This window comes from Ambystoma mexicanum, chromosome 2q, assembly GCF_040938575.1.
Source record: "Ambystoma mexicanum isolate Mex_15411 chromosome 2q, UKY_AmexF1_1, whole genome shotgun sequence".
Lineage (NCBI taxonomy): Eukaryota > Metazoa > Chordata > Amphibia > Caudata > Ambystomatidae > Ambystoma > Ambystoma mexicanum.
In genome coordinates, this window is record NC_090924.1 from 1,236,261,581 (window position 1) to 1,236,286,380 (window position 24,800).

The following is a 24,800-nucleotide window of genomic DNA, read 5'->3' on the forward strand; positions in this document are numbered from 1 at the left end:
AAATCTTTATTCTATGTCAAGACCGGAGGCTCCCATTATGCTTGTTTAAAGCTTACTTACCACAATAGATGCCGGCTGATCTACTGGCTTTAGGTATAATTGTTTGAAAACTGATTCACTAGCCCAGTCTGCCATCCTCATGATATCTTCTAGGTGAACTCCTGCATGAAATGCTTTGGAGGCCATGGCTCCTCTAACTGATGTAACGCGGTTCCCACGGGGGCGCTGGTCTAGTCTGGATTGCTGTGGCCTCTTCTAGCGTGATGCGCAGGACCCGGAACACCGATTGGACAGGACCTCCAAATCGTGCTTGCCTGGCCCGTAGGAATATCCTTCTGCAGATGAGAAAGGGGATTAACAGTCTGCAGAATAGTGTGCTAGCTCCCCCCTTCCCCCTTTCGTTCCTCTCTAACTTCCTCCAAACCCCGGTTTAAGCTCACCTTATGGTTTGGAAGGATGAACTCTCCATCCTGCTTCTGGTGCAGGGGCGCGCGTTCGTCCAGTTACTTCACTGGTTTTCAGAATGGCGCTGGCAAAATCCACTTGACTTTCCTGAGCGATGCGCCGTAAGTATGAAAGTTCAAAGTTCAAGTGAGGCCCCCTTTATGTTGTCTTTCTAACCTGTGATCTGTCCTTTAATTCAGGTGCAGAATGAAGGCGATGCGTCGAGGGGTTAAACTGCCGAGGTGAGTAGTGATGAGGGCGATCCCTCTAAATGTCCTTATCATTCCCCAGAAATGTCTCTTGTCCTTTCCCCATAGGGGCCGGGGTACGGTACCTGCCAACGGGGCGGCGCCGACCTGAAATGTGAAAGAAAAGCCGGTAAGTGTTATGGATGTTAATCAGGCTTTCCTTCTGTGTTCCTTCTGCTCACCTTTTGTTTCTTCCTCTCTCCCCTAGGTGCAGAGATGTGGCGTCCGATGCTGACAGCCGCGATGGAGCCGGGAGATGTCTCGAGGACAGGTGAGTGAAGCGTGGCGCTGCAGCGAGCAACGGGATGCTTTTAAATGGAAGTCTTTCTTCAGGGATGCTGGCGAGAAGGTTCCGGATGCAGGTAAGAAGTTTGAAATAGTCCTTGGTTTTCACCTTTATCTTCTCTTCCTTCCTTGCAGGTCTTCCAGGTTCGAGGCGGGCGTGGCTGGAGTCCAGAAGCAGGAGCAGACACGGTGAGCGTTAAGCTGCAGGAAGCAGAACAACGCGAAGCATGAGCTGCTGTCTGGGCGTGGCTTAAATAGCCTACCAAAGAAGTCCCAGGTATGTATCCTTCCCCAACTAGGTATGTATCCTTCCCTGGCCACGCCCGAGTGAAAAAATAGTCCCTATGAAAAAATAGTCCCTTTCAGGTCTCAGGGAGGCCTGAAGCGTGCAGCATGGTCTGCATCAGGTAAGTGCACAAAACACCTCCCTTTATGAGCCTGGCGCCTGATGTCCAACATGAGTCCAAAGAGCCCCTATAAGGGGCCGCTGGGCTTTTACCCGAGGGCATGATGCCTGCTTCCGGGGGTGCTGGGCCTGGCCTGGTGCTCCGGGGGTAGGCATCATGACACTGAGTGGGCTCCGAAATGCTTGGTGTCTATCCCTGCTTGAGCTAACGTCCACCGGACCCAACGTGCTAAGGTCGGTGCTGATACTGCTTTGTGCGGTTTACACAGAGCGATCAGTAACTGCCCATTAGGGGAGGTTCTGAGTGGAGCCGTCTTTTCTTCGTAGACTTTCAAGCATTTAGCCAAGCAGAGCTTCGGTTGATCTCTAAAGGTGGGATAGGAAATCACCCTGGAATTGCACTTTGTTCTTCTATGAATATGGAATACAATTCCATCAGGAGAAAAGGTTCTGAGCTCGGAGAATCCGTAGAAAGTTCCAGAAGAACTGGATACCAAGTCTGAGATGTCCAGTCCGGCGCTATAAGGATCAGATTTGCATGCTCCTGACGGGCCTTCGCCAGGGTCCTCGCTATCATAGTGAAAGGAGGAAAGGCATACAGTATTCCCTGGGACCATGACTGTAGGAATGCGTCTGTTGCAGCTGCTGCTGGGTCCGGCCTCCAGCTGTAGAAAGCTGGTAGTTGGAAGTTGAGTCTGGAAGCAAAGAGGTCTATGGATATCCACCCCAGATCTCCTGAAGGCGGAGGAAAATCTCTCTGTTGATTCTCCAATCGCTGTAATCTGTCGAGTGGCGTGAGTACCAGTCCACTACTGCATTTGAGAGGCCGGGAAGGTACTCCGCTGTAACTGAAATCTGTAATCTGTCGAGTGGCGTGAGTACCAGTCCACTACTGCATTTGAGAGGCCGGGAAGGTACTCCGCTGTAACTGAAATCTGGTGATCCAGACAGAAATGCCAGAAGTCTTTGGCTAATTCTGCTAGGGGTCTCGACTTGGTGCCACCCAGATGGTTGATGTATCTTACCGCTGAGATGTTGTCCATCTTTAGCAAAATACAGCAACTCGCTTTGTCTTTGGCAAAAGAGCGCACTGCAAAGGAACCGGCGAAAAGCTCTTTACAATTGATATGAAGGTCCAGCTCCTGTGGGGACCAAGTCCCTCCTGTGGCTATGGACCGCATCTCGCTCCCCAACCGGAGCGACTGGCATCCGACTCGATAATAATATCTGGAGCGGAGCCGAAGATGTGAGAGAGCCACCAGTTGAGCTCTGTCCTCGCTTAAGGAGACAGTGTCAGGAGTTGAGAATAAGAAAGGTTTCTCCTTAAGTGTTGGCCTTTTAATCTTTGCAGCTCTCGATAGTGAAGAGGGCCGGGAAATATTGCTTGGATGGAAGATGAAAGTAGCCCTATCACTCTTGCTAGTTCTCAAAGGGAGAACATGTTCTTCTGTAAGAGTCTGCATATTTCTCTTTTGGTAGTGTGAATCTTGGCTGATGGGAGTCGAAGCTGCGAATTCTGTGTATCCACTATGAATCCTAAAAATTCCATATTTCTGGATGGAAGTAGAACTGACTTCTCCCAGTTTATAAGAAAACCTAGGCTGTGTAGCAAGTTTATTGCCAGTTCGGTTTGTTTCTGAACTAACTCCTGTGATTGGGCCATGAAAATAATATCGTCTAGATAAATTATGAGACGAACACCTTGCTCTCTTAATCGAGCTACTACAGGTCTTAAGAGTTTGGTGAATACCCAAGGCGCCGAAGAGAGTCCGAATGGGAGACTTGTGAATTCCCAATCTCGGTTTCTCCAGGAGAATCTGAGGTAACTGATGTGTGTTTGATGATTCAGTACTGCGAGGTAAGCGTCTTTTAAGTCCAGGCACATAAGCCAGTCGTTCGGTCTGAGAAGATCTCTGAGCATGTGTATACCTTCCATTTTGAAATGGCGGTAAATGATGAACTCGTTGAGCGCTCTGAGGTTTATGACTGGGCGCACTTTTTGCTTCCTGCGTACCAGAAAAATGGGACTGAAGAAGCCTCCCTGACTTGAGCAGGGGCGAATCGCGTGCTTCTGATGGAGACTGTGTATTTCGCTGTCTAAGGCAGTTTGGTCTGATAGAGACATTACTATGGGAGTGGGGCGACATGTCTGAACGGGCTGTTTAAAAAACTCTAGGTGTAGACCCCGAGCTGTGTCCCTGGCCCAGGCGTCTCCCGATAAGGTATCCCAATCATTTGCAAACATCCTTAACCTCCCTCCTATAGGTGTTAGTGGCGCTGGCGCAGTTATCAGTACACTGACCTGTGGGTTGTTGCTGGGCTGGATACCTGGCCACTCTCCTCCAGGGACGCCCTCTACCACGACCTCTCGAGGGGAAGAAAGTGTCGGGCGTTCTTGCCAGGAATTATGCTGACCTCGAGATTGTTGAGGTCTCTTGTTGAAGAAATAACGGCCGGAAGAGCAACCTCTTCCTCGTCCGGCCCTGGAGAAAACCTTGGTTGCAAATACTCTTTTTATTGACGCCTGTGCTTTGTCTAACGCCGTGAATGTCCCGATGAATTTTGTCATCTCCTTCATGTAAGGGTCTTCGAAAAGCTGGCCTTGCGCCGTTGGGCCAGATTCTGTGTCTGCCAGCTCGGTTAATTTGGCATCTATCTTGTATAGAATGCCTTTCCGTCGCTCTGTTGAGATGGCGCAACTGGTGTTGCCCAATAGGCAAATAGCCCTCTGAACTCAACCAGACAGTATCACTGGGTCGAAGGGGTCCGATGAGGAGATGGCTGCATTCACAAGATCAGAGATTTTTGCTAGTGGACCTGCTATGTCCAATACTTTGTCCTGGCAGGCTTTCCAGGCGTGATCAATACCCTTCCTGGGGTCTTTAACATTTTTACCCAAGAAGGTAATCATTTTAGAATCGAGCTCTGGAGTCAGAGCTACTTTATCCGCAATGTCTGGTCGTGGACATTCAGCACGTAGTCTGGCGCAAACTTCTTTATCAAGCGGCTTATGCAGCCTAAGGTGGATGTAACTCGATGTCTTGGAAGATGGTTCCCAGTCGGTGGACCTGGGGTGTATTAAGTCTTCTGGGGTAAATGTAACTTCAGTGGGGCGTGGCTTGGAAGCCATGTGAAAAGACGTGCCTGTACGGGGGCTCCCGCTGATCCGTACATTATCCGACTGATACCGCGCAAGGACCGCTGCGATTTGGCGAAGATTGGGATGACTGTGTACATGAAGTTCGGCTGCACGCGAGGATACATTTTTACACGGGCTCGCATTGCGTACGTGTACTTAGGAGCCGAGTGAAGCGCTGGTGGCGAGACCTCGACGGACGACAAAATGGCCGCCGCCGCTTGACGAGGGGACAAAGGAGCGGTGGACCGGGACCACAGCATACGTGCGCCCTCTCGGCGTTACGAAGGGGGCAGCGCGACCCGGCCCATCTGGGGGGAGCGCCGGACAACAGCGGTGCCTGAGATTGTTGGGCGAGCTGTGACTTTCAAACTGAGTTGTGGTGTATGGGCATGGTGCCTCCCTGCCTTGGACCTGAGCGCGGCCAGAAGGACGCTCCTGACTGGAGATATGGCGAACAAGCCTTTGAGAGCGAAGAATAAACAGCCCACGCTCGACGAATACGCCAAGACACCGCCCGGCCCGGAAGGAGCCAAGAGCAAGGATAAGGCTCAGACCAAGGAGATGGCCGCTGGTGGTGCGAACCAGGAGGTCCTCGCGGCGATCGCGGACCTGAAGGCGACGTGGGAGACCAAGCTCCAACTTGCTGTGGCCGAATTGAAAACTGCGATGGAACTACAGGTTGGGGCGGTGCAGGAGGACGTGAACCTCCTGAGGCAGGATGTGCGAGCCCTGGCTGAGCGCACGGAATCTCTGGAAAAGGAGATGGGCCCTACTGTGGCGGACTGCACTGCACATAAGCGCGATATCCATGCCCTGGTGCAGCGGGTGGGCAACTTGGAAAGTAGGGCTGAAGAGGCGGAAGGACGTGCCCGGAGAAACAACGTTCGCATCGTGGGCCTGCCGGAGGGGGCTGAAGGCCAGAATCCCACGGAGTTTATTGAGAACTTGCTGCTGCAGGAGATCACTGGGGGAGCCCTGTCGCAGGGGTTTGCGGTGGAGAGGGCGCACAGGGCCTTGATCAGGAGACCACCGCCGGGGAACCCGCCTAGGCCTGTGATTGCCAAGATCCTCAATTATCGGGATCGGGAAAGGATCCTTGAACACTTTCGTAAGGGGGGCACCATACGGCGAGGAGAGGCGACCATTACTGCTTACCCCGATTACACCTTGCAAGTGCAGCGCAGTCGCATGAACTTTGGGGCGGTTAAGAGGCGATTGCGGGCAGCTGGGTACAAGTATATGTTGCTCTACCCGGCCAGACTGAAGGTTTTCTTCAAGACTAAGATGCTGTTCTTTGACACTCCGGAGGAGGCCATGGAGTGGCTTGATGCACAAAACTGTCCTCAGGAGCCAGATGAGCGGACGGCGGACGGAACGGGAAGAGATAAGTGACGCTGCGGGCCCGGTTGGGCTATGAACATTGGGACTGGAATATAGTCTTTGTGACTTTGTTGTGGAAGTGTATGCGTTGGGAGTTTGGAACACGGTCCGTGTGCGCGGATACGGATACGAGGGAGAGGAGCCTCCAGGGGCTGTTCTTTGTACCCCAGTTTGAATTTAGGTTAGTCACTGTGTGTGGGGTGACACCCTGTCGGGTTCTCTACTTGGGCTCCAGAGAGAACCGAACACGGGGATGCCTGAGATCCAGGGATGGAGCTGGGCAGTTGGTTGGGTTAGGGGGGTGGGGTGTGTTAGTTTTTGTATGAGCCTGGGAGAGAAACTGGAAATAGGGGTCTTTGAGGTGGGGGGGAAGCGAGCAGACCTGGGAGGGAGCTACTGATACATCATGGGGGACCTTAGGATACTAACGTGGAACGTTAGAGGGCTTAACAGCTACCTTAAGCGTAACAAGGTCATGTTGTACCTAAAAAGGCAAAAGATAGATGTCGCCTTGTTACAGGAGACGCATCTGACAAGGGATAAACTGGAACTGGTGGGGAGGAAGTGGAGAGGGACAGTAGTGGGATCTACATTTTCGGCCTATGCTAGAGGTGTGCTGGTTTGGATTGCACCACATGTCCCGTTTAAGCTACTTGGGGAGGTTGTGGAGTCTGATGGGAGGCTGGTCATGGTAAGGGGGCTTGTGGAAAATAAAGTAGTGTGTATTATAAATACTTATGCTCCCAACCAGGACACGGCGACGTACTTTAGGACGCTGATCACTAGACTTGGTGAAGGGATGGGGGGTCCGGTGATTTGGGGTGGGGACTTTAATTGTGTACTAAACCCCAGGGAGGACAGGTCGGATGACAGGGTGGTCAGGCCCAGCCCGGCGGCTATGGTACTGCAGACGCTGCTGGTAGACCTTGGCCTGGCAGACGTGTGGAGGACGAGACACGCTGGCGTGAGGCAATATTCGCATTATTCGGCCCCGCACCAGCTACACACAAGGCTGGATTACTTTTTCGCCACTCCGGACGTTGTCGCGGAGTGCGACCAGATAGACTACAGGGCGAGAGTCCTTTTGGACCACTCGCCCCTGGTCATGCGATGGCAGCTTTGTCCCCCACGTGCGCGAATTCCAACATGGCGCCTTAGGGCGGAAGCGCTCAAGGATCCAGTCTTCAGGGAGGACATGAGGGAGGAGATAGTTGCTTACTTTGAGGCGAATACAGGTAGTGTCAAGTCGGCTGGTACTTTGTGGGAGGCCTTTAAGGTTGTAATGAGGGGGGTTGCCATTGCGAAGTCCAAGGGATTAATGGGTGGAGTCCTGGCTGATCTGCGTAAGGCCGAGATTGAGTTGGAGAAAGAGCTGGGGGAGGGTGGGATTGATACGGAGGCGGTCACTAATCTGCAGCAGAGGTGCGCAGAACACTGGGACAGGCTCTGTAACCTGAATTACAGGAAGTACATTGAGAGGTTGCATGCGGGTGGGGGCAAGACGGGCAGGCTTCTTGCTTGGCTGTATAAGAGCGAGACCCCGAGATCCCCGATCCGATCAGTTATCACTGAAAAGGGCGTGGAGGAGGACACCCAGGAAGGGGTGAACGGGGCATTCGCGGATTATTATCAAGCATTGTATGAGGATCGAGAAGGGGGAAGCCGGGAGGAGATAGAGGTAGTACTTGAAGACATAGGCCTGCCCAGGATAAGTGACGAAGAGCGAGAGGAGATGGATGCTCCGATCACTCTGGAGGAGCTGCAGGAGATTGTGCGGCAGCTGCCCACTTGCAAGGCCCCAGGAGCGGATGGGTTCCCCAGTGAATTTTATAAAGCGTATGGAGAGGAGGTGCTCCCGCCCATGCTGGAGATGCTTAATGAAGCGTTCGAGGTGGGGCGGCTGCCGGAATCGCTCAGGGAGGCGATTATAGTACTGCTCCCCAAACCCAATAAACCGGGACATGATTGTGGCTCCTACCGGCCCCTATCGATGCTGAACCAGGATAGCAAGATCCTAACAGCTGTCCTGGCGGCCAGAATGCGGAGGGTGATAGGCAAACTGATCCATCCTGACCAGACGGGCTATGTCCCGAATCGGAATATTACACAGAATCATAGACGCCTTCACAGGGTGGTTGAATGGGGGTGCAATGAGGACAGCGAAATGGCGATAGTGGCGTTGGACGCGGTTAAAGCGTTCGACTCTGTTCGATGGCCGTGGCTGCTGGCGGCTTTGGGGCGGTTTGGACTGGGACCAGGCTACATGAGGTGGGCCGAGCTATTATATAGTGCGCCCCTGACTAGGGTCCGTACAGGCGCAGTGGTGTCAGACAGATGGCAGTTAGGCAGAGGCACTAGGCAGGGGTGTCCTTGGTCCCCAATGTTGTACATACTGGCCCTCGAACCCTTGGCAATTTACCTCCGGCAGCAGTATGATCCGGTGGGCATAGAGGTGGGAGGGGAGTGCCATCTTATATCCCTGTATGCAGACGACATGCTGTTATACCTGAAACATCCGGAAGAGAATTTGCAGTATATCTTGGAGATATTGGAGAGGTACGCCTGGCTGTCCGGCATAGCGGTCAACCCTCAGAAATCTGCACTATTCCCGCTAGGCAGTTATGTGGGGATACCGGTGGAGAGGCTGCCAGTGCTGCGGATCCCGTGGGCGACGAGCTCCTTCCGGTACCTGGGCATTGACGTGTATCACACTACCGAGGAAGAACACAGGCATAATACCGAACTAGCTGTGGGAAAGATTGAGAAGTGTATGAGGTTCTGGGAAAGATTGCCTTTAGCGATGATGGGTCGGGGAGCTATGCTTAAAATGGTGGTGCTGCCCAGGCTCCTGCATTACTTTAATAACATCCCGTATATGATACCTAGGAAGTTTTTTGCTAGGTTACATAGTGTATGTAGGAATTTCCTATGGCACGGCACGCGCAACAGGGTCGCATTGTGGAAATTGCAGAACTCTTATGAGAAAGGTGGCGTGAAGCTGCCAAACTTTGAGGCCTATTATATGGCGGCGCAACTGCAATATGTGGCCAGGTGGCTCTCGGATGAAGAGACCTCCGAACACAGGCTGCTAGGGAAAGACTGTTCCCCCTTCTATCTGCGGGAGGTGATCTGGGTGACCGGTTCATGGATGAGGGAGCGTCCTGAGATGCTAGCCCTTGGCAGGAACATATGGCGGCGTGCCTGTCGGATGATGGGTGACCCCTTGCCGTGTATGCCGCAGTTACCTCTGGTTGCCCTAGCGAAAGAAGACGGGCAGCTGAGAGCTATTCTCCGGACATACTGGGAGTCAGTGGGGTTGATCACTATGGGCGACATCTGGCAGGATGGGACCCTGATGGAGTTCGATGAACTGGAGGCAGGGTCGGGGCTACACAGGGGTCAATATGTGACATATCATAGGGTGTTCCGGGAGGTCCGGAACTACCTTGACCGGTGAACCGGATGCCACGCTGGAAATAATGTATGACGCATCAGAGGGTGGGCACGAGGTCTCTAGGTTGTACGAGATGTTGATGACAAAGGTTGGGAAGGATTTGGGGCACCTGAGACTGGAATGGGAAGCGGAGATGGGGGCCCCGATGGCGGATGGGATGTGGGAGCGCGCCCTGGGGTACCACAAAAAGGTATCGAGGAACGCCAGGTTTAAGCAGATACAGCTCTATATTATGCACAGGGCATATATGACCCCCCTCAGAATTTCCAAATTTCTGGATAATGGGCGCCAGGCGTGCCCCAAGTGTAACGAAGAGAATGCGGACATGATACACATGTTCTGGGCGTGCCCAGTGATTGCAACCTACTGGGGTGAAGTGGCGCGGAGGCTGGCAGGGAGGGGTGTCACACTTGAGGTGGATTCGGCTTGGGCCTGTCTGCTGGGAGGGTATCCCAGGGCGCGTAAGCTTCGACATGTTGAGAAACTTAAAGATCTGGCCTATGTGCTTGCCAAACGTAGGATAGCCATGGGGTGGAAAAAATGTCATAAGCCGCGAGTGGAGGTCTGGTGGCGAGATCTCCAGAAATGGGATGATTCCGAAACGGCAGCGTGGCAGGATGGCAGTATGACAGGGGAGGAGGAAGAAACAGGCTCTCTCACGGCATGGAAGTTATTGTTAGCTGAGCTGTTTGGTATGGGGTCGGCCTCGGCTGGACTTGAGAGCGATGAGGCCCCACCGCATGGAACGGACACTGATGGCGGACACTCTACAGGCTCATAGGGGGGAGGGATGGGGATTGCAGTGCCTTATTTTTTGTTTGTTTGGTTTTATTTGTTTGAGGTGTTTTATTTATGTTTCGTTGTAATGTTGTTTGGTTGAGATAAAATAAAAATATATTTAAAAAAAAAAAAATGTAACTTCAGTAGGTTTGGTCCCGATTGTGTCATTAGGGATGGGGTCTGCCGCAATCCCTGACACAGAGGGTCTTGAATCCTCGAAATGAAATTCCTCATCTGAAGAGGAGTGAGAAAGATCAGCGTCGTAGACGTTTTTGTTATGATCTTCTTCTTCCGAGCCCTGTCCGTGTCCCTCCGGGCTTGAGGGTCTAGTTCCCCTGGTTTCCTCCTCGGGGTAAGAGGGTAGATTGGAAGGGGTTACCTTCCTATTCATGAAGGCTTGTTTCAGCCTTGAGAAGGCGTCCGTTATGGCAGATGTGGCATTAGATGGCTGGCTCGGGGGGGGTCGTAGAGCTTTTACTCTTGTGAGCCGGTATACATCCCCCTTCTGTAAGGTGCTTCCTTTTCTGTGTTCTTGTCCTCCCAGGAGGGGAGGTCCCTCTGAAATGCTCCTCCATAGTGTCTAGACGATGTTGTATGGGAATGAGCATATCAGTTACAGCTTTCTTAACACTGGTCTCCACAGAGGATCCCAGAACCTTCTGTATACTATTAGCCATTGCCACTTCATCTATGTAACAGTGATCTCCTCAGCCTCGGACCAAGCCTGATCTGATTGAGGCGAATACTGTTCTGCCATTATAAAATAAATGCACCTTACTCACTTTTTTTTTTTTCTTTTCTGGGCTTCCGAATGCCTTCTCTCACTGCCCAGTAATGTTATTTCAGTTTAGCTTTGTAAATGTTCTTAAATGCTGAATAGAAAATTTCTTTGATTATACGCACGGTGAAAGCCAGCGAGAAGAAACGGTCGCTCTTGTCTGAGGAAAGATTCTGGCGCTCGAGCTGCAAGAACCGTTATATTATAACGGGCATGCGCGCCCGAGCGCTGGAATGTAGAGGAAAGGACCCGGAGAGCAGGAGCTCCCCTGGCGGACGGCATGCGGTACAGCGTGGTCCGACTAGGCCGCGCCGGATCCCCAGTACCTCAGGGGTGCAACGATGTTGCAGCGAAGCCGGTGCGAGCTGTCGGAGAATCCGCTCGACGAGCGGAGTAAATAACTGATCAGTTGTGACCGTGTGAAGCGGTCTCCGAGGTCAGAGGACTGACGTCGGAGCCCAACATAAAAGTACAAATTATTATAATATTATTTTTTGTTTTTTTATAATGAATATTGAAAGTAAAATTTGTATGAGTCTATAACTATGCAGTAAACATATATTATGACATTTTGTAACGTTATCTTTTAAATTATAAAATCATGACGTAAGCAGTGCTAAAAATGAAGTACTTATCTCTTGTTGTGAGCAGCAAAGAAAGAGGAAGTGTCATCATGTTTAGGACAGTTTATGCAGAGGATCTGAACTACTATTGGTGGACTAGGTCACGTATTGATGGCCTCAAAATGAACTGGAGCCAAGCTCCCTGGGAAATGTAGTTTTCTTCAGAAACACTTACTTTTTATGTTAAGATATTACTGTTATATTACTGTTATATTGCTATGTTTATTATATATATTTGGTGCACCTGTTTTCTGCACATTACTCATGGCACACTCACTTTTGGTGCACACATATCTTGCTGCTGAGCTCTTTTCTTTATTGTCGAATAAAAGAAAGAGAAGCATAATGGGAGCCTCTGGTCTTGACATAGAATTCATTTTGCTCTGTTACAATATTACAGACTGGCCACATGGGGCCCCCCAGAAGCTTGAGGCCCTTTTCATGTGAAAAAGTTGCAAGGCCCTGCTGCGTGCCCAGCCTGCTCCTGCCTTGTTGTGCCCCAGCCCTGGCCTGGAGTGGAGACCTATAGCATTCTTAAGTGTAGAATGTGTCTTTTATTGTTATGTCTGTATGTATCATGTAACGTATTTATGTATCATGTATTGTAATGATTGAATGTATTGTGAAGATGAATGTATGTATTGTAATTTAAATATGCATGTATTGTTATGAATGTATATATGACTGTGTATGTATGTGTGTTTGAATGTAATGCATCGTTTGCGCAGGTGTGTGTATTTATTCATGCTTATATCAGTACATAAGGGTGTTGTGTGGGAATCTGTGTGTGCGCATATATATTATCTCTGCAAGGGATTTACATGGCCAACCATACAATGGTCACCAGTGGCCATATCCGGCATAGGTATGCTTCCTATCCATTGAGGTTGCCACAACCTGTCCATGCCAGTAACGGTCACTGTAAATCATATGCATGGAGGCGGAATCGCTTCATGCATGCATGCTTACTGGCATATATATATTGTGAGAGCAGCTTCTTGCATTGTGGCTGCAACCTTATGAAAAAGTCAGAAAGTGCTCCTATGTAGTCTACTCTTAATGACATGGCATTTACTTCGTTCATTGCTTTTTCCCTATTTTTTTCAAAAATGATGCTGCAAAGTGCATGATTTTAGCACCTTATTTCAAAACAATTCTCCGGGAACCCCCCACCCACTCTAAACTTCTCTCCGTTTTTGGGGGCTCCCTCACTACACTCATTCGCTTGTGCTCACTTGAGGACAAATTTAAAACCGTCTAATGAAAACATTCAACCCCCCCAGTGAAGGCTTGATCACTCATGAATCTTTAAGAAAACGTGGTGATCCTTCAGGAGCTTCCCGGCCCCCCGGCACCAAAAGCTGCCTTCTCCACTGGACAAGCCCCAGAACCATGAAACTATGTCTAAGTAGTGCAGTATATAACCTTTTTAACACAAAATTACATTTTGATGCAGCATATAATATTTCTAATATAGCACATTATGTTGCATTACATGCAATTGCATTCCATTCCTTTTAAGTGACCTCATTGCCACCCAGGTTGCCAGCTCAAGGCAAGGGTATTTAAAGGCATGAGTCTTTCTCAGGGTGCCCCTCAGTGACATAGCTCGCTCACAGTCCCTGTGGTGCAGAATGCATCTTCTGCTTGATGCATGTTGCTGATCAGTAACCCAAGAGGAATCATGACTCCCACAACGCTTACTTGTTCCCCATAATGTTCCCAGCAGGCCTCATGAACTTCATGGACACCCAGTTCAAGGAGCTACATTTTAAAACCAACCCTCATTTAAAAGGGCCGGTGACTCCGCCCAGCTTTCCTGTCAATAGGACCTCTCTGTCTGTGGCCTACCGATTAAGAAGAAAAGCATTTTCTGTCCTGTTTCAACAAAGCCAGGCTCACAATGACACCCTATTGTTGTCAAAGATTAAAAGCCTGACCGTTCCTGAGGTGCCTCATTATAAATTGGCCAGTGCGGTATTAGTGTTACCGCACCAGCCAACTATGAGTTTGCCGGTAAGAGGCCTGATTTACCTCCAGCTAAGAGGTAATACCGGCGAATCCCCCCATGGAGTCCTTGGGACTCCATGGAATGGAGATTTACTGCCCTTACCGGCACTTTTAATCGGGCAGTAATTCCCTGAATCAAGTGCCGGTAACAGTAATACCGTTTGGTGGTATCCCGCCGGATATACTGACGGATACCGCCAAACGTGTAAAGAGGCCCAAAGACATGCTTTCATCATTAGATAAGATCATCATTAGAACATTTCTCACAAAGGGGTGGCATACTGTGATTGCATGCAGAAGCCAAGCACTTTTGCACATCTCTGTTTTCCTTTTCTGTGTGTTGCATATCCGCATTTCTCTTTGGTGCAGTCTTTTTAACACAGACTGCACAGGTAGCTTAGGGTATATTTTCTCATCATTGTCATAGAAAACAAGCTTGCATATCAGTTTGGGGTAGAATCAAAACAGAAACTGCTTTATTTGTCTTTCAAGACCAGATTCATCTTCGCAGCACTGTAATAGACTTCAACAACCTGGCCTGCCCTTCAGACCTCTGCATTGTTACTTGATAGTCACGTCACCAATGTGAAACCTAGCAGGAATCTTCCTGAACTCTCACTTTAGGTCTACGTGGTGGGAAGAAGGCCATTACAATACTCTCGACTGTACATTTCACCTAGCACGTTCTTCTGGATGCTGCAGCCGAAGCAGCTTACTAACCCACCATCTCATCCCTATTGCTAACATTCACTCACACAGTCCCTTTGTGAATTCTGCCTGGTACTGGTTCCTTGAGGCAAATGTTCACAAAAGTCCTGGCTACAGAACATTGCCAGACATTTGAAGGCAGAAAAAACATAAACAGGCATTGCTACGCCAAATTCTAAGATTGTCTGAAAGGCAAGTGAATGACTCCCCTGCAGACCTCTTTGCTGCTTTCGAAACAGTAGATCACCAGGCACTTATGGACACCCTACATCGGCACACGGGGATCAGCAGCCTTGCCCTACAATGTTTCAAGTCCTACCTCGCCATTTGCCAGCAGTTTGTTCAGATGGACTCTGTAGTGGTGTCTTCATTGAGTCACTAGTAAGCTTCTGAGAATGTTACCTCCTGTCATGTTCCATACAGAATGTTTGGGTCTGAGTGTGGCAGGGTTCTACAAGAGTCAGTTGGAGAAGGGATTGAGATGCACTGATATTGCCTGCGTGGTGGTTTCGGTTTTCCTCTGTATAACAGCTACTGCCTTCTTGAGATGCACTTATATCAATAAAGTGGCTTACCTCAACCTGCAGCGTGGCTACCTCCTGATCATGTATCCACAACATACTGGCGATAAGCTGTCTTCACATCATCTGCTGCAGGGGGTGCGGAAGGCCTGGAAACTGCCTCCCGCTGATTGCCACCACCCAGGGCACTTCCCTACTCTCTGCGGCAAAGGTTTTGTGGCCCCTGTTGTCTTTGCCAGGTGCCCGACACTCCAAACCTGCCTCCACTGGCGGAATATCTAGGGGGCATGGAGAAAGTGTGCGGAAATCACAGCCCTCTTCAGGGCAGTGTCCCAGTAGTGAACGGTGTCCAGGGCTCGCCGAGCACCAGAGGGCCAGCAGCAGTGAGGCATGCTGCGAACCGTGCGCAGACCTTCTTGGACAGCAGGAAGTCGGCAACAGTGAGGGATGCCATAAGAAGTGTGCAGATCCTACAGAGTACGGGCGGACAGCAGTTGTGAGGGATGCAGCAAGCTATGTGCAAGTTCTGTAGAGCTGCTGACAGCGAACAGCATTGGAATGTATATACTCCCACAACCAACTGCCTTGAGTTTGTTACTCTCGGATCCCTGTTCCGAGCTGAGTGAGCTCTGTCCGCCTTCGCGGATCATGGCAGCCTCGGGTCAAGTCCTAAAAATTAAAGTGTGGGGACTCAACAAACTGAATGGGATGTGACATCGCCAGAAATTAGCATATCAAGGTGAAATATGCACATTTCATTAAACTGGCTTTGCATAACCACCCAAATTGCACAGGACGATTGGCATTTGCCTTTCATAAAATCAACACACACACAAAACCAAGAGAGGATATTTTTTTTTAATAGTGTTTCTGAAAACGTTAAAAGGTGCGCATGTTTTAAACTCCAAGAACTAATACGAATGCATCCCCTGGATCTTGCAGTACCATAATGGGACATTTCACTTTTAGTTGTTTGTTATTTTTCATCAAGTTTCATAGTGCAGTGGTGAAGTGTCTATCTGGCAAACCTGACGACTGAGGTTCGATCCCTGAGGTTAGCTTTCATTCCTAAACTCAAAGAGGACATTCAATGTTTCTCATTTTAGCTGGGGGGGGTCTGAGTCCACCCTCTGAAAAAAGTGGGTGGACTCCGTCCTCCCAACCCCCCGTGTGTACCCGCGACTTGATGATGACATCATTACTCAGACAATAGCAGAGTGCCTTCCAACAGTAGAAGTAACAGCAAGTGATGGTCATTGCTGCATCAGCCGGTGTCACGTGGGTGCTAAGAGGAAAGCCACTAACAACACAGCTTTGCTGGCTCTCCCTTCTGCATCAAACAAGGAAGGTGTTTCTTCCAGAGCATCCAGTGATTGTGATGAAGGACCAGAAAAGAAATGGCCCAAGATTGCTTTTGAAACTCCTGCAGGCGAGGGTCATCACGGTCTGCTAGGACACACCACTCATCATAGGTCCTGTTTGCTGGCTGAAAGCCATGATTCCCAAGAAGAGAAGGAGGTGTCCCAGAACAGAAAAGAAGGACTTTGCGTAACCTGCTCACAGTCCTTCTGCTGCTCAGAGGATGAAGGAAACCTCATTTCTATAATGGGCATCAGCCTAATTTGCGGCAACTTACTTCCCCTTTCTGGTAGGGAGCAAATTAGAGTTCTGCAAAGTCTTGATCCAGAACATTTGCCGTTATACAAACATCTCATGATTGGGTCTGGGTCTTTTTGACTCTTCGGTTATCTATACCTTTTTGTGCCTGCGTTTAATTTTATTAGTTATTCTTGATTTCAATTAACTTTTGTTTTTGCCAACAACTGTGTGGGGTTTTTGAGGTCATTAACACACTCATTAACACATTCATTTCCTCAGGAAAATAGTTTTTGGGCACCTAAAATGTTAATACTGTATTTTGAGAAACACCACTATTGCTTCCTTTAAGAGTATTAGTGCACATGTAAGTAATCTTTACATGTGTGTATGTCTGTGTGCAGTGACCTATGGGTCCTAACCGCTTTGTGTTTAAGATGAATGTTAATGCTGGCATTTTTGTGGAAGGTTGCCATAGGGCCATCCCCTTCCAATTTGGGTATGTTTGTGTTTGCTGTGGTGGCATTCTATTTCAGCTCAGTGTGTGAAGAGCATAGGGGCCGTCCACATAAAGCTGAAGCAGGGTGCATAATAGTACCATCACAATCCCCTTGCAACACAGCAATACATCCTGTCAAAAAACCAAAGGGAACAAGTTGGAGAGTGATTTGAAAAATATTCTTGAAGCTGAGTTCCTGGTTGTACCATATCCTGCCACGATCCTATGTAACATACCCCCTGAAACCACACATTTTAATGTAACTGATTTGAAAAATGCCTTCTTCTCCATCCCATTGCACCTTGATTCTCAGTACCTCATTGTGGGTACGGATCGCGGGCAGCGATTTCAACACACAAGGATCCCTCAGGTTTACTGTGAGTCCCCAGTATCTTTAACAGAGTGTTAGATATGGATTTAGGTAACATAAACTTTCAGAGTACTATCATTCAGCACATATCTGACCTTCTAGTGTGTAGTAATACACAAAGAGCAGTGCAGAACAGACTCAGTGGCAATATTGACATTGTTTGCAGAAAAGGAATACAAAGTGGACAAAATTAATATGCAGTATTGTTAGAAGGAAGTGGTATACCTAGGGCAAATTCTATCCTCAGCAGGAAAAAAGGTAATGCAGAGACAGCAATTGCAGTACAAAATACATCTCACCATACCACCATGAAAAAAATGCAGCAGTTTCTAGGATTGTGTAACTATTGTAGAGCTTGAAAATTTGACTAGTATAGCTATACAAAACCCCTGTTGCGAGGACTTAAAGAAGCACAGAAGGTAAAGGTTCACTCATATGGACAGGAGAAATTATCACATGTTTCCAAGAACTTAGGGATGCTATATGTAAAGCTCCAGTGTTGGCAACCCCTGAGTACACAAAGGAATTATCACATTCCAAAGGGGAAGTAATAGCAGCAGTGTTGACTCAGGCAACATCTATGGGACACATACCCATGACCTATTACAGTGCGATTCTGGACTCATTAATGCAGGGTCAGTTCCCTTGCAAGCAAGTTATAGCTGTTCCAGCTTTTTGCGGTTGAATAATCATTTGCCAGAGGTATCGGGTGCTCGCTGACATTATATGTGGAGCATGTGGTATTTGACATTCTGGAAAGGTCCAAATCAACCTTCACTGCCCAGAGTGTATCGGGTTATGAGGTCATACTATTGAATCCTTCCATTCACATTGTAAGGTGTCACACAGTGAACCCTGCTACATTCATTGCAATACCTGTTCAGCCAGGGGAAGAAGTGCAAGACTGTGTTACATATGAGGTACCCAAGAATCACCTAATTTTTTGCCAGGGGGATGCACTCAAAGAGGGAGAGGTGCTCTTCATTGATCGGTCATCAAGGATTGATCAGGAGGCTGGCCAAAAGCAAACAGGTGCTGTGGTAGTGCACCTCAGACAGGGAGTACGAAGTAGCTGTGGAAAGGGGGTTGCCATAGAATTACTCTGCTCAAGCAGCAGAACGCATTGCACTGTTTGAAGCACTAGTAGCATTGCATGGGTGTCTAGTGACAATATACTCTGACTCAGCTTACGTCACATCCACAGTACATTTAGGGTTGTCCAGATGGAAAAGCAGAGGGTACAAGAGGACCGAGGTGACACCTGTGCAGCATGCAGCATTGCTGGAAAGATAAATATATGCATTATCCCACCCATCAGAAGTAGAAGTGGTGAAATGCGCTGCCCATGCCCGAGACACAGACTTTGTGTCACTTGGAAATGATACCACAGATAAGGACACCAAAGAAGCGTCATATCTAAAAGAGCCAGGCATCACAGCAAATTGTGAGGTAGCAATGCAACAGTATCAACTAGCAGTACCTTACATCGGTACCACTCACTCAAATAGCTGAATTGCAAGGTCAGGCACTTGTGGGTGAAAAGGAGGTGCTCAATGTCACTGATGTATCTAATTTGAAGACAAAATATGACAGCCAACGTATTAATGCCACGTGAACTGCTTATGGTTGTTCTTGAGCAACTGCATTACCCAACGCATATGTCTAAACCATATGTCGCAGCGGATATCCATGAGGACTAATTTGTCCCCAACCTTCAAGAATATGCAGATACATTTGTGGCGAATTGCACTACCTGCTACCTCTACAGCACTGGATACATCCTCCGGCCGTTGCAAGGCACATTGCTCCCTTTAACAGGACCATTTGGGGAACATCACATAGATTATATGTACATGATTAACAGATGCAGTAACTAATGTTGATGTGTCCCTTGTCCCAATGGATTGAGGCAGGTCCTTGTGCCCAACCAGATGCTAAATTGGCAGCCCCATTTTTAGTATCCAAGGTCTTCCCTCGATGGGGGATTTGTGATGTCCCAAAGTGAGATAGTCGGGCTCATCATTTCAATGAATTATTTAAAGAGTGTACAACCCTACTAGGGATTAAACATAAATTCTGCTCAATTTACCACCCTCAAGCTGACTGGATCATAGAACATCTTAATGGTCTTTTGAAATGAGGGCTGTCAAAGTTATGTTGTACATTATGGAGAAACTGGCTGCACTGTATTTCTTTGGCTCTATTTAGTCTTAGGAACCAGCCAGGTAAGGAACACCACTTGTTCTTGCACGAGAAAGTGATGACAAGAAAGGTGAACACACCACTCAAACCCACATGCATTACATCAGATGCACACAGGGCAGCTGAGATTTTGGGGGAGAAGGTTGAGGGGTATTTTAGAGATTTAACTAGATGAATTAGAACAATCTCTAAACAGCTCACCCCTCGTAGCTGCCACGTCTACGGTCGACACAACATCGCTACAGGCACATCAGATTGACCCCAGAGACCTTGTTTATGTGTGTTCTTTTGTGCGCAAATGAGACGACTGTAGGTTCAAAGGTCCTTTCAGAGTAGTTAATGCTACCCCGTCTGCAGTGTGAGTGAAGGAGTTCAAATATTAAACCCATCTTTCTGACATCCAGAAAGCGACTGGTAGAGCACAGCCTCCTTCAGGCACTGAAGCACAAAGATATAACAAAATGAATGTAGTGCTATTGACATTTCTGCAACAGTTGTGCCCCCACAGGCATCATGACACTTCTTTCCCACAGCATTCAAGATTGAGAAGTAATGCAATGTATATATTGTAGTGTCTTGTGTTTCTGTGTTCTTCTTTCCTTTGTTGTAGGTAATGTTATGAGGGGTGTGCATATAAAATGGGGATATGAGTATAGTAATAACACTGAAATCTTAAGTATAGGGATGGCAAGAAATAAGAGATAACCAGAAAATGACATTGAGTAGAATGAATATAAGGGTGTCATCTTAGAGACATTTTTTCTCAAAAACGTAGCAGGTGCCCCCTCCAGAAAGAAAATGGCATGATAACCTGTTCTGTGGTTTTTTCCCACTTTGAGAGTTTGCAGCCATCGCTTTTTGTCACTGTACCTTTCACAGATGGGAAATATCCATTTGCATATCAGTCTTTGTCCCGCCCACATGGGTAGACCAGCACTGAAATGCTATGGCAATTCCCTTCTGAACAAGAGACACTGTCATGCATTTTTGTTAGGGTGCCTTTTATCTATTCCTCTGCTGGTGAAACACTGGGTTTGTAGTGATACGAGTTTCGACCTAGCACACCAAGGCCTGAGCTGCCCCTTGAATTTCTTTGGGAAGGATAAGTGGATCCATCAAAGCACAGAGCAGCGTAATTTAAAATGCTTAACTTCTACATTTTATTCCATCGCTTTATATTACATTTAGATTTTTTTTAGGCAAACAATCCTTCAACATGGGGACTTTTGGCAGGGTGTTTTAGCCCTTCCCATTTAACGGGTTTACAGCGGTTAATATAACCTCACTTGGTTACTGGCTGAACAATCTTGACAGCACTACTGAGAGTATCATTTTAGGTTTTACTGTGCTACAATTTTAGATGGATAAACACATTGCTGATTGGTTGTGGGTTACTTAAAAACAACCTATAAGTGAGTAAGAGAAGAATAAGGTTGCTAGGGCTATATTCTAGGACTCAATTACAGTATTGCTAATATTGGGAGCTGCATATTGTTTGACTTTACTATTTTTGATGCTTATATATTCTCTCAACAAGATAATAAATATACATAAATCTATATTTCTAAAAGTGAAAATGTGTGGGTTTGTAGCTTGGTAAAGCATTGTTCCTGTTACACTCACCTGGCTCCCACAGGGGCGTCAGTCGGACCCGGACGGCTGCGGTCTCCACCAATGTGATGCGTAGTGCAGAGATGACTGACTGGACTGGCCCTCCTAATCTTGTCTGCTTGACCCGTAGAAGTATTCTCCTGCAAGTGGAGAGATGAATTTAGCCACCCGTGGATTCAAGTGATGGCACCCCACACAGAACTCCCCACTAATCACCTCCGAAGTGCACTCTCAGCAATCTCACCTTATACTCTTGAAAGATGAGCTCTCCATCCTGCATGGATTGCAGGGGTGCGTTGATGCCAGTTACTTCACTGGTTTGAAGGCGTGGGAGAGTTCCGGGGAGTATTGACTCTGAGGTTCCTGGCGAGGACCAGTAAGTATCAAGTTCATAGAGTTCAATATGTCTGATGTTTACTCTTGTTCGCCCCTTCCTTCCTTGTCTTGCAGCTGAGTTTGTGAGAAGATGCTCTTGTGGTAGCTGGTGGCGCTCAGGTAAGAGTCTGTATTACCTGACGCTGTCCGGTAAATGTTACACGTGTTTAACGTGTTGTTTTTCTCTCTCTTTGCAGGTGCGGCACATGAAGATGTGGAACGTTATAGAATAATGCCTCCGGTGGTAAATCAGTTAAGTCTATTGTGATAAGAGTTATATTTGTTGGTTTTCTCGGCTCACCTTGTTGTTTTCTTTTGTCCCCAGGTGCCGGAGTTCAGCGAAGAAATAATGGAGGCAGTGCCAAATCGGAAGATGCTGCAAGGACTGGTGAGTATGGCGCGGCGCTGCAGCTGGAGATGCGACGCGTACTGGAATGATGTTCTTTCCAGGTCCGGAGGCGAGATGGATTCGGAATCAGGTGAGGAATCCGAAAATAGTTTGTTTTCTAACCTTGTCCTTTTCTTTCCTCTTTGTTTTAGGAGCTCCAGATTCGAGACGGGCGTGGCAGAAGACTGGATGCTGACTGCAGGCACGGTGAGCGTTACGCTGCTGGATGCAGAATAACGTGAAGCGTGTGCTGCTGTTCGGGCATAGTTTAAATAGCCTCCAAAGTAGTTCCAGGTAAGAAGTTCCCCAGAACCACGCCCGAGTAAAAAATAGTCCCTGTAATAAAATAGTCCCATCCAGGCCTCACGTTGGCTTGGACTCACTTGCAGCATGGTCTGCATCAGGTAAGTAAAGTCTATGAGCCTGGCGCCTATGGCGCCAGGACTGATTTCTATGATGAGCCTGGTGCCTAAGGCGCCAGGACTGAATCCAAACAGCCCCCAGCCGGGGCTGTTGGGGTTTTAATAAAAATCTGGATGCCTGCTTCCGGAGCTGATGGGCTTGGTCCCGAAGCCCGGGGGTAGGCGTCATGACAGTTCCTTATACAGTTCCACAATGTTTCTCCAATCTGCAACAAATCCTGCATAGTTACTTGTAAGGACCCTCCGGAGATTACTGGCACCATGACATGTGGACACCCCACCCCTTTCCTTGGATTTCAACACAAGTCAAAATGTGTTTGTGGCTTGGTGAAGTGTTGTTCAGTTCACAATTCCACACTGGTTTACTAATCTGCACCAAATTGTGCATAGTTACCTGTTAGGACCCGCCAGACATTACTGGCTACATGACATTTGGACACCCCACCCCTTTCCCCAGATTTCAGCACAAGTCCAAATTTATGGTTTGTGATTTGGTGAAATTTGCATAGCTACCTGTTAGGACCCTCCAGGCATCACTGGCTATATAACATTTTGACACCCCACCCCTTTCCCTGGATTTCAGCACCTTCACACGAGACAGTTGCCTGAAATCGGCGAAACATCAATGTGGTAGTAGAAGGACCGGTTTTCATCCCTAGAATGCACGGTTTCTGGGACTTTTGCACCGCAATGCACCACAACAAACTGCACCACGCCAGGGTGAAGCGACAAGTGGGGCGAGAGCACAATAGATCCTGGTATGCAGCAGCATACCAACTCTCACCTCCCCTCAACGTCTGCTCCGGGGTATGTCAGCCAGCCACACATGCCCATTCGCAGTGTAGTATGTGTCAGAGTGCAAAGCACATCAATCGATAAGCGAATCGGAACAGCGACCTATAGGAGCATTGACTTTCAACAATTGATGAGAGTGTTGTCATGTCTGTCCACAGAACTCATTTGGAGAACAGTTACTTTTTGCTAGTACTATATAAAAAGAGTGAGAACATGTTTCAATGTGTTCCTGTTTACGAGTATAAAAAGCCAATACATTGCAATTGTAAATACTTGTTTTAGTGCTAAAACTGTGCAGTGAATATATTGATAACATCAACTATTCATTAGACGCCAAGGGTAATAAGTAGGTGGTCTAGAAGCAAACCATTGACATTTGTGCTGTCCAAAATTAAACATGTCAGTTGCTGATGGTCAGTGGTTTCTCTTGCACTAAACTCAAAGATCCATCTCTCTAAAGCCTTGCATCAAGCATACCACTATGCTTGGCCACAAAATACGCCACAGCCCCGATGATCATTCATGAGAATGGAGAACTGTAGGTCTGGTTTACTGGTGGTTCAGAGGTGTTTTGAGGGGGAGGAATCCTCTAAAGTTGGGAGGACATACTGATGATTGCTGTTTGGTTCAAAGGTGGATGATACCTTATGCTACATAGATTGGTTGACAGTGAGACTGTGAATATTAGGTTTCTCATCTGATGACAGATACTTGTCTCTTGAGACTCTCCCATGTCAATCCCATGCACAAGCTTTGCGACTCCCTGAGGATAATTTTGGATTGAGGTCTTGGTATCTATCGACATTGTGCCATTTGACCAGTATTTTCAATGGACCGGTGGTTCCAGGTCTTGTTGACCACTCATAAGATTTATGATGGGAGAGAGAGAATTTCTCCCGGCGGCCTTTTGGAAAAATTGCAGTTTTGCGATTGTAGAAGGGTAAGACGGTACGCTTGAGCACTGGAAAACAGATATGGGCATTATAAACTCGATTTGATTTCAGGGGTTTCTTGGAGTGTTATACCTTAATCTCATTGGGAAGTGGCAGAAGCGAGCTACACAAGACCACTTATTTTACATTTGAATCTTACTGTTCTACCTTCTCTTTCTATAGTCCCCTCCCCTTCATTAGTAGCCAACTTTCAGGTGGGGAGCTGCAGATAGGCTGGAGAGCACATCCGCTCCATAGGCAGGCTGTTTCATGATTAGAACTTCTAGTTATGGATTCTGTCAAGACCGCAGGTTGTCGCCTGCAGGCTATGCATTCCATATGCTCATGTTTAAACTGTTTTAACAATTGCACATGTGATTACTGTATTATCTTCGTTTTTTTATCATGTTCTTATGTTCTATGTATTATCTCATTATCTGAAAGGGTTTTTTTTTTAACCGAATCCAAGTTGTTTGAACGAGCTTCATGTTTCCAAAGATTCAAAACTCTGTCACCGCCCTTTCTGAGGACTAAGGCATTTTGAATGTGCATGAAACGTAGTCATTTTATTTGGAATTGCATAGCTAATGCATAGCCAAAAGAGATTCAATGTCAATATCCTTAATGGAATGGCAATGTTGAAAAAAACCTTCTTTAGTGAGTCTGACAGTACTACCTCTATTGATTTTCTACCATATACAGATTACATATAAGAGCAGCACGGTCACCACTAGTGGCAGACAGCCGCTTCACAAGACAACTTACATTACATTACATTACATGTACCACGAATGTCTAAAATTGACAAATGTTGCAATCTCTTAAAACGGGATT